Source organism: Pygoscelis adeliae, unplaced genomic scaffold (genome assembly GCF_000699105.1).
Source record: "Pygoscelis adeliae isolate BGI_AS28 unplaced genomic scaffold, ASM69910v1 Scaffold26, whole genome shotgun sequence".
NCBI lineage: Eukaryota > Metazoa > Chordata > Aves > Sphenisciformes > Spheniscidae > Pygoscelis > Pygoscelis adeliae.
Genome location: NW_008825104.1, coordinates 1,168,626 through 1,180,027, shown reverse-complemented (window position 1 = coordinate 1,180,027; position 11,402 = coordinate 1,168,626).

The window sequence follows — 11,402 nt, the reverse complement described above, 5'->3', positions numbered from 1 at the left end:
GGTTGCTTTTATATATACATATGTACGTATGTATGTATATGTGTATATATACGTATGTATATGTGTGTATGTGTATATATGTATATATATGGGTGTATATGTATATATTTTTATATAAACACAAATATCTAAATATATAATAGGGCCTAGTTAGATGGCTAGTCCCAAAGTGATGAGGAACAAAGAGACAGAGGTGGGAAGAGAAGGTTAGACGTCTTCAGTGTTTCGCATATATTGCAGGGTCTCCCACCAGTCATTTCCACCCATGTGGCACTGAGTTTTTGAATAGACACTGTCTTTGAAATGAAGAATCTTCTACTGTTCCCTTCCCATCAAAGGAAATGGACTAAGCTATCTTCAGTCACAAACTTCAAAGGCAAAATCAACAGATTAAGTCTTGGGTAGGATATTGATGCCAGTGAGTCTACTGGGACTAATGACTGCTACTGTTTGGAGGAAGGCATACGGACAGTGGTCTCTGCGAGATAACGAAGAAGAAAAATGCCATACAGAAATAAAGTACAGAGGGACCTTCTTGAGACTAGTCTGGAGATATTCGCTATGTTGAGAACGAAGACTATAGGACTGGATCTACAACAGAACATGGTAACAGTCCCACAAAATGATAAGATCTCTGCCACTCAGGCACCTCTAACCAACATTTCCTCCCTCTTTAAACTCAGCTATGCCATGTTCCCTACATATGTATAGTCTGCTTCCAGCAGTGCCTTCAACAGTGTTAACCAGCTAAGAAGCTACTCCAAGCCCTGCTCCACCCCAAAATTACAAACCAACATAAGGCGGGACTTGAAGTCAAGCTTCTTGTAGCCAGTGAGATTGCACTAACTGGTACATAAAAACAGATGCCATCAAGTTCCCCCATTGCCTCTGGAAAACGTACGCTCAGGTGGCCATGGCTTTGCCCACCAGAGCTGACATGTCCTTGGCTTTGGCCTCTGGATCTGCCACCTCCTGCTTCTGAAAGGTGAAAATTTATGGGATCCTGACCTGAGTGAAGGGTTTGGCATGTTTAGAGCAATAATGTTGTCTTGTATTGTTTCTCCAACATTGAAAGATTGTATTCTCCCCGCAGGGAAGGGAACTTATTCAGTGAGAAGGTCAGCTCTAGGCCACAGTAGACTAAAAACCAGATGACTCTACCTTCACTTCTCATTTTCATAGCATCTTTGGGAAACAAATTTTCCTTGTTTGACTTTCCTAGACTGCTTTCCTGACAGGCAGTACTCTAATTGTACAACAACCCTCTAAATTAGAAGCTGAGTGAACTGATGAAGCAACTTTGCATCCGACAGTTTTATTTGGGCTCCTAAACAATGTTCTTTTTTCCCATAAAGCACACATGATGATTGTTCTGAAGAGCTATTATTTTGTCTTGATCTTTTTATTAACCTGTCCGATGTATTTCCTGAGGAAGTATTTATGTCAAAAGAGATTTGAATTGTTTCTCTCCTCAAATGCTTTAAGGAGATTTCTTTTCTTAATCGCTCTGCTTTACTGGAAGATAAAATGTCATCCCAATTAACTCCAAGAGTGAAAGTGACCCTGACAAAGCATGTTCTTAAGTACTTGGCTGAATTGGAGCCAAATAATCAATAGTTTCTGTCAGGAATCTCTCAAAAATTAATCATTCTGTTCCCAGATCATTTACGTTAATTGATTTGTATTGAAAGTTTCATAGGTAATATCTAGATTATGGACATAGAACATACCACGGAAATGGCTGTTTGTGCTTATCTGTATGAATAAAAAAAAAGAAGCAAGACACACAAGCAGGCTCAATCCTCAGATTTCAATAATCACCTAAAATAGAGGGGGGGGAGGGGGGAACAGCACTAAAAGAAAGCAACAAAATACTACTCCCAGTAAACAAACCTTACTTGTGCCTACAGCTGTCATATACCTAAGAATTAGGTGAAGGATACAGTATCTGCTCACAGGAATAGGTTCAGAATATGGTACTGCATAAAACATTTTTAGGAGCAAAAGGGATTAATCTGAATTTGACATGATGCCTCTGCTCTTTATTACCTGTGGTCAATGCATATGTTTTTTTTAAAAGTAGTTCCAATCTTTTTTGTGATAAAAATACTGACTTTCTGTTGTGTAGCTTTTGTATGATGTATCAAGTTGTTGCCAAAGACCAAAAACTGTTTAGTGAGGAAGCGTTATTTAGTTTTGCTTTTTGCTAAAGGAAAGGTCTCATCCTTTTCCTGCCATACATAACCCTCAAAATGTAAATGAATCATCTGAGCACTGCCAAATGATACAGGTGTTTTTTCCACCCAAAGCCCAGCAAGAATGAATGTAAACTTCTCAGGCCAGCTAGGAGTGTTATTTGAGTCTCTGCGGCTCAAGGAGGACTCCAGATTTCTTTCTGTAAACATTATTAGGTTGATGATCTTGCTTGAAGGGGGTCTGACATTTCTCTGATCTTTCTCCATGTGGTCTATCTGCAGTCTTACTAATTTAATTCCTTTAGTAGGCCAAAGCATCTGTATTGTGAGACTTTCTCATGCATTAAGTACTTTTCTAAGACAAATCTAGAAATAATTTTACCAGATCCAATACATTTGGCAAGAGAATATTTCTCTGGCACGGGAACAGAGCTCTGGTGAGTCATTTATTAGCATAGTATGTCATAAGATATTTTTCAAGGATAATACAATTATAGATTTGTATCAATAACAATTTTATTATCGTTTATTGTTTCGTCTCTTAAGGAGAATATCTTATTAATAATTTTTGTTTGATGTCCTCTGAAAATGTCTTAATAAAGAAAAGATATTACTTTTGGTGCAGACTGTATTGTCTCTAAACACCATTAATTTGGATTATTCTTTAATTTCACTAGTATTTTGTATTGAATTTATCCTTTTTCATGATCAAGTTAAAAAGGCATCAAACAGAAGTAGCAACAGTAACAAATAAAAGTACATCAAGATTTATGCAGTTTATCTTTATTCTGGGTTAGAAGGCAACAGAAGAACATCCTTTTCTATTAGCTTTACTTATTGCAGTTGCTATCAAGTGGAGAAAAATCAGAGCTCCCACACTGGACAGATGGCTCCCAGAAGTACACAGTGCCTGTGGAAAAAATGACTAGTCTTAGGAATGGCTCATACGCCAAATATTTGTACACTCGGCTTCCTTTCATTCCGTACTCCCAGAACACCAGTTGGTCTAAAAAGCCACCCTCTTTTTTTCTCCTGCTGAGGTTATTTTGTAATGGAATTCATCACCATGTGTTAAATTCAGAATGTGCAAAAAAGGTACTTCCTTGGTTAGCGTGAGAAAGGGAGAAAAAAGATAAGTCAGTGGATCAAACCATAGATCAGATGGACAAAACTCCTTTTCACTTCAAGAAGCAGGAGTTTTGTCAACCTGAATGGTACCTACCCATGTACAACAGAGCAGGAGTGGGAACAGTCCTTAGCACGATCACTGGGCCACTGGGTCAGCGTGTCTGCATGCGTTGCTCCAGGCTGGTTGGCTAGGACTGGCTGTCTTACAAAGCTTCAAGACAGCTCAATACATCCATGTGACGGCAACTACAGCAGTGATTTCAGTAGAGGACATAACCTGTAAACTACTGCTGCATCCAGATGCTTAAGTTCCAAAGTAGCTCTAAGGTGCTTCTGTGTGGGAACAGGTGATAAGAGTGTGTCTGTGCAGGTTGAGAAACTGATATGAACTACCTTCCCTCCTCAAGTTGCTTTGCTTCCTTTTTTATAGCTGTAGGGGAAAAAAGGAAAAAGTGTTGGATTTAAGACACAGATTTACTTTGTGGCACTTTAAGTTTGAACCACATCATCTGTAACAAAAACGGAGCAAGAATTTTCAACAACAGTGATGAAAAAAAAAAAGACCCTAGCTCTGCCAGAGACATGGTCTGAAACTGTGCCAAAGATTTCAGGCTGGCAAATCAGCAAAGGAGCCAGATAAATCAGAATGAGTGTAACAGACCTCATCTATTTCAGTACAGCTTAGCCTCTTTACTATGTCATTGTCATCAATACCCAAAAATACTTAGTTGCAGGAATAAAAGTGTCTGGCTAATAAAGCAGAAACATTAAGGAAAAAAAAAAAGTAAAGGAAAGTGAGAAGTGTGGCCATAACTGTGTAATAACAATACAACTGAACTATTTAGAGGAAAGGAAAAATGTTTTGTATACTGAAAGCAGAAAAAGATTTGTTCCTATTGTATAAAATAATTCACTTTCCTGGTTTTGATTTACATATACTGGTAACAGCTGCTTACAGGTCAGGTAACATTAGCATTCAAAAAGCAGCCCTAAAGAAAGCAACCGTGCAGCTAATTTTGGTGTTAATTCTATTTCATGCTCTTGGACTCAACTGCATAGGGAATTGTTTAAAATGGAAATGCCTCGAAAACACACTCTACAAAATGCACAAATACCCACAATCTGCCATCAAAGCAAAACCCTGAAATATATTTCTTCTCACAAAAAATGTACAGGATGTACAGTATATAAATTTCCATCAGAGGCAATTCTAGTCCTTACTGCTGCAGAAAGTCTGAGCACAGCTGAGACATTGTATCTCAGCATTGTGGGAAATGTGCCACACAGAGCACCCTTGTGCAGAATCTGTGAACATCTGCCAATTTCTCTGTGCAGGGCGAGGGCTGGGTGAGTCAGGGGAAATGATGCAGGCTGAGGCTATGGTCAAGAAGCCTGCGTATCTGTTGGCCCACACACTGTGTACAGAGGGCAACAGCCTTTTATTCCTCCTCTACAGTCTAGTGCTCAACATGTGATTGTGCATCCTGCAGAGCAGGGCTATGAGTCCTGCTTTTAACCTTCGCCCAAATGCGTGCACGCATCTCCTCATCACCTGGCCTGTGCACTCTTGAATACCAAAAGAAAAAGTTTGAAACAAAACACCCTCTGGAAGTAGAACTGCTTGGTGTAAGACATGTGGAAACTAAGAGCATATGTGATTTCAGAAAGTGATTGAGCAAATTAATGAGAAACAACACTAAAGGAGGGCTGGAATGAAAAGACACAAACTGAGGTCAGGATGGCACAGGGGTCGAATGCGTACAGACTGGAAAAATACTATCATATTATGTTCTTGCCTTGCTCTTACTTGGGCATCTGCTGTTGGACACTGCCAGAGACAGACTACAGCGTTAGGCTCATCTTCTGGCTGGCCCACAACAGGCATTTTATCCTCTTACGTTCACTCATTGGGCTTTGAAGACCTGTATCAAGGGCAGAATCACCTTTTGCAGGATATGACATCACATTTTAAGCAGCTTTCAGATAACACACCCATTTTGTTAATAAACCCCTGTTATCACAGGGCAAGGTCTCACCAGTCTGTCCTATATAGCAATTACTATATCCTTTAATCCCATATCCAGGCTGTGGATTGCCGATGATGCTATCTGCTGGAAGGTTGTTGGCTACAGTTTCTGTCAGAGAAACAACACCGACACTATCGATTTGTGCATGGGGGGAAGGCACTGGGGCCAGTGGGGAGGCAAGACGTCTTGAGGGGTTTGTAAGACTTGTTCTGACAGCTTGGATGCGCAAGGCTGCCCCTTAACCCCAGCGCCACCCTGTCCTATAAGGAGTGGCTTGATTCCCATGCTACATGAGCTTCCAGTGCCCTGGCTCCTCTATCACAGCTGGGCAGACTGGGCAGACAACAGCAGGAGACAAAAATGGACAATGAAAAATCAACATCAAGGGAATGAAACTCAGTTCAGTTAAATATCCATCAGGATGTTCTTAACTTGTGTTCAAGGTAAGAGCATGTGCTAGCTGCCATAGTAATGTTGTGAGCAAGCTAATGAGGGGAATGAAATTAAATTAAGATGTGGTCAACACCATCAAAAACTGAAAACCCAGCTAGTTAATGTAAATTCCTCCCAAGTAAGGATTGTTTTTCTATAGGTAAACACTGTCAATAAGTCAGTGCTGCACTTTTTTTAACAAGATACACTTCCCAAAACACCAGCTGTTTTGACAGATGACTGTACCACTGGACAGTGTTTAGAAAATAAATATTATTTGCCTTGCTTTTATCTAAGACAGTAGTGGCCCCTTAGACATTGCAGTCTTTGCAGCTACAGTGGAGCCAACAAACATTAAATTGGCTTAAGCTGTGTTTACACAGATATTGTATAAATTAGCAGTAGTTTTCCAGTTGGTGTAGTTACATCACCTTTCTGGACTACATGAGTTAAGCTAACAGCGTCTCCCTGCTCAGACTAGCTGGGTCTGCCCAAGGGTGTGTGCCAGGCTAGAGTGTGAATTTTCACATGCATTTCTTTGCCTTCATCTCCACAAAAATGAGAACAAGCAACCCATCTACAAGCTGAAACAAGGTACCCTCCTAGAAACCTAGTTGAAAACTTTTGAGGCACTTGGAAAAACAGATAACCGAAACCCCCAAGTGACTGAGGGCACGTCTCCATTGGACATTAGAGCATGGTGCCAGCAGCAGGGATGCAATACCGATCAGGTCTAGGAGCTGGAAGCCCAGAAAAGCTGGACCAAGAAGCAATCTAGCCACTGTGGTGCGGTGCTCCAGCCACCTCTTGAACTGGTAGACTGGGCTTTGATCTTTCTGTTAAAAATTATCCATTTGGCTTTCAAGAAGAAAGTCTAATCTGAACTGAACTCTATGTGGTCATAAAGGGGATATTTCAGTAAGGAAGGGCATTAATGGAGTTTAAGATTACTTTATTAGCAGTTACCCAGTAAAGATGGACAGAAATCATTATAGTGCACAATAAGGTATGTGTAATGAATAATATTGTCTTCCAAAACCAGGATTGTTGTGCTAAGAAGACTACTGTTATCAGGAAGCTGAATAGATTTGATGGGGCACTTAATGAAGAGGAAACCATCAGATCCTGGTAGAAAATTAGTGCATATGTGCAATATTTGGGAGCTTTACTTTCCTGCTGTGATCTTTACATTGATTTTAACTGCATTCTCACAGCTGGAAGTGGGGACTGAGGCCCCATCTAGCTCTGACAGAGATGATAACTCAAGTGCCCCACTAAGAACGTGTGGCCTTTCAAGCATTTTTCCTTACGTGACAGTACTGGAGTTTAACTAATGGCTTCACATAATAGAAAAGTCATTGCAATGCAGCGAATTCAGGCCCTTTTTTGTTATTCTTGGCATCCAGCAATGAGTGCACTTCCAAAGTGAGGCCGCTTATTTTTTACCTGAGCTCATCAATATCTTAAAAATCCTTTCATGACTGTCTTGCAAGACAGACTATCTGGAGCTCAGTTTTGATCTAACACCAAGTTTGCACTAGCACAATCACAGTGACATTGGCAGAATTAAGCCTGCTTTACACCTATAGAGATGAAAGGAGAACTAGGGCCTCACTCTCCTTTGCTAATGGAATGGGAAGATGACAGGATAATTTCTAGGTAGAAGAGCATACTTGTTCACACGAAGTTCCTTTGCCTTTTTCTGTCTCAGTGATTTTCAGCTTATGATCTGTAACCCGTGGTAGGAGTCCATGCACTTCTTCTCAGAGGACTGCAGAGGTAGAAGAAGCAAGCCTATTGCCAGTGGACTTGTATCTGCTGGCATAAGTTTACTGGAAAACGTTAAAACTGATGAAAGGAAAATGCTCTATATGCCCTCCTTGTAGCAACGTCCTGCATCTTACAGGGCTCAGAGAGAAAAATAGACTGAAATTTCCTGTCCTAAATCATAACAGCAGAGGTGGCATTATGACACCCAGCTGGACAGCATGTATATATGCAATTAATAAAGTAGCAAATGTTTGTAGTGATAAAATAAACTTTCTCTGGTAGCCTCAGCTGCGGCTGTTAGGAGGTAGAGAGAGTAGAGTAGTGCGCATTGCCATCTTGTGGCTCCAGGGGAGATTGTCCGGGGCCGCGCAGGGAAGGTCATCCATCCTTACACAAACCTACACCTGCCCTGGGGGACTGCGCTCCGCTACGTTTTGTTTCCCGCTCCTACATTATGTCACTTGGGCAGCGTAAGTTTTTCTTACTGTATGTCTCAGAAAACACGTCCAGCGTGAACAGTGAGGAACGTTTTGGACAAAATGTTCAGCAAAGTTGGAATACCTGCAGGCTAAATTAAACAACACTTTTCTCTGCAGGCACTTATGGAGTCTTTTGGTGGGAAAACCTTCTATATTGTGGGTTTGGAAGTTGAACTCTTTCTGCAAAAGCTTGTTGCTGTTACTAGTAATTACAAAAGCAAGAAACAGAATAGAAGGTGTTGAGGATAAAGTTTTTCAAACTATCTTCCAGGTGAAACCACATCTAGTATTTGGAAGATAATCGGTTTATTAAAGTAAACTTACGTGAGAAAACACATGCTTTTACATTCACGAACACCCTGCTTTCTGAATCCCCATTTTCATCTTGTTCATATGAAACAAACCCATTCATGACATCTCAGTCAGAAAGAAGCACATTAGTTTGAACAGAACAATAAAAGGCACAGACCTGCACCCCACATTTGAATTCAGCATTTTCTGAGGCTTCATAAGGTTTGAATATTTTGGTGCTGGCATTTATGTTCACCTCCCTTTTCTTTGGTGTCATGCAAACTGGAAGAATTGACATGGCTAAAAAAAAAAATTCTTTGATACTTCTACATGGTCCACACGAAGTAGACTAGAATCTCCCATTAAAAATCAGTGTTTTAATGCTTCTAATTTGCTGCTTCAAACAATGGCAAGCTTATTAGTTTTGCTTGGTGCACTTTACTTTGCAGTTTGCTGTACAAGTATGGACTACCATTTGCAGGAGCAGAACTCATACCAACTCTTGAACCTGGGTCCAAAACTGATTGGCACCTTTGGCATGGTTACGATGCAACTACTGAACAAGTAAACATGGCACTAAGTCAATTTTTAGAAAATGCTGGAAGTCAGGCTCATAATTTTTTTTTCACTAAACAGACTGGGAAAGAAATCTTCAAGACCTGTAAGTTAGTTGCCCAAGGACACAAAGTGGAACTCTCTGGTGGAGCTCCGAGGTTAACCTTATTCTCCTGAATTGAGTTGCATCAGAACAGCCTTGTAGATAATTAAATGTGAATGCATAAGTTGCACATTTCAAGGACACACTTTCTTCAAAGTACTGGAGAAGGCAGCAAGTTTCTTTACCCTGGAGCTTATCTGAAGTCACCCTGACACTTTTCTGCCTATTTTCTGGGAACACAGAAGTAGTGAAATACTTTTGAATAAAAACAGAAAATGACCCCTTCACTACCAGTGAAGCATTTGGAGTAGACTTGTTGGGGTTTTTTTAATCTTTTCAGACTGCACTCAGCTTGTTGTTTATCAGTCCAACAGCTTGTTACATGTTTTAAAAAAAATCAGAACTGCAAGCCTTGCATCAGGGATTCAAGCCAAGAACAGCTTAGAAAGTATCAGTCCCAAGTACACTCTGCTTCTCTTGTTTCAATTATCTAGAAATCAGAGACATGCCGCAAAGAACAGGAAAAGAAACCTTTTACCTGTGAGAGAGGCCCAAGTGACACACAACTCCAAATTAATAGAGAACACAGATTTACAGACAATTTGCTAGAACCATGCAGTGAGCTGATTTGAAACATATTTTTGCTTTCTTTACATTCAAGTATTTGTCCTGCGGAAGAGACATAAATATTGAGCTTGGTCTTTGCAGCAGTGACTTCATCATTCTGGTTTAATTCTTCAAAGAGCTTGAGAATCATTGTGCTAGAAAGTGTTTAACTTAAACTGTGGGTAACTTCCCCCTCTCTTTTGTCTATAAATGTTGATATTTGCCATAGATACCAACTGATCATGTTATTACCTTTCTTTTGTTGGTTTTATCTGAAGAGAAATTCAGCAAACTTGTCTTATAGGCTGTTAGGAAGACATAAAATGCCATATGAAGCTGAGACATTTCAAAACCAGAGGGAGATTGAGTTGGCTCACCCCTGTCTCTGTATAATCTTGGTGCTTGGTGTTCATTACTGTATCCAAGAGACTATTTGATCTGGGAAATACAGTCTGTGTTGCCTGGAAGGAAACAGGCTCAGGCTCTGAAATTGTTCACATAGTACCTCTCGGTGCCATATAGGAGGTGGGTGCTGAAATACAGCTGAGGATCTGGGTCTAAATCATGAAAGCTGCAACCTCAGTTACCATTGCAGGGCTGAATAATGAGACACGGATCCAGTCACAGAAGTGACTTTGTCATGTGATTTTCAGTGTATTTTGACGTGACATAAAAAACTAGTTGGAAACTCACAAAACATCATTCAGAATCCTAAAGTTTTCACCTGTAATCTAGCTATGTAGATGCACGAGAGTTTAAAAACCTTCTTTAAAGTGTTCAAAAGCTATTTTAGATCCATTAACATCAGAAATATTCTTAAAGTAGATAAACTTTTATAAAAGCACATGTTATGCTTCAGATAGTAATTTCTGGAAGGACATTTTCCAGAAGGTTTTAACAGCTTAATCATACCCATTTATAATATGATCACAAAACATAACTGTTTTTTAAAGTAATCAGATTCGCCTCTCTCACAATGTTGCATGTGGGATAGGTAGAGTTGCTCTTACTGCTCTGTAACACACTTCTAAGCAGAACACTTCGCTGCTTCTTTATTTCTGTAGTGTGTTACAGGTACACTATTACTACCTCATGTAATATGCCTATATGTGTTTTTTACATATGCACTTAAAACTAACATCATCAATTTATGAATATACCAAATATTTCAAAATTGTGTGTGCTTGTCTGTCTGTATGTATACACATAAAATTTTTAGGTATTTAATTGTCTTATAAACTTTGGAGACTGTATGACTTGTAGAGGTATACATCATTATTTATTTAGTTAGGATCCTTTAATTAAAACTAATTGTTGCTCCAAGGTCAAAACCTCAATGTTAGTGAATATTGGACACTAAGTTAGATTTGCTGCACAGTAAACATATTTCCACACCTGAGAAAAAGGATATTAGGAAAGACAGTGAGGGGTGGATTCTTTTCAGGGGAAAAAAAAAAAGGTATCTGAATTCCAGCATCTCTCTTCAGAAAAACTGAAACCATCATCCAATGGGAAAGAAAGTTGAAAGACCCTTTGGACATTTGCCCTGTTTGTACCTGCTGCCAGTTGCTGACCTTGTAGGAAAGACTCAGGAGCCTTTTATCTCCCCTGACACAAGGAGTTCATTATTCAAGAGACAGCTGGGTAGCCCAAACTCAGTAAATTCCCAGATGTTCAGAAAGGGATTCATTTCTGCATCAGTGTCAGGACCAGAACAAATACAAAATGGGGGAGGCTTGGCAGTTGCCCATCATAGCCTGCTCGGGATTTTATGCTCTATGTCTGTCTGCTCAACCGACCAAACGAGTTGGTGCAG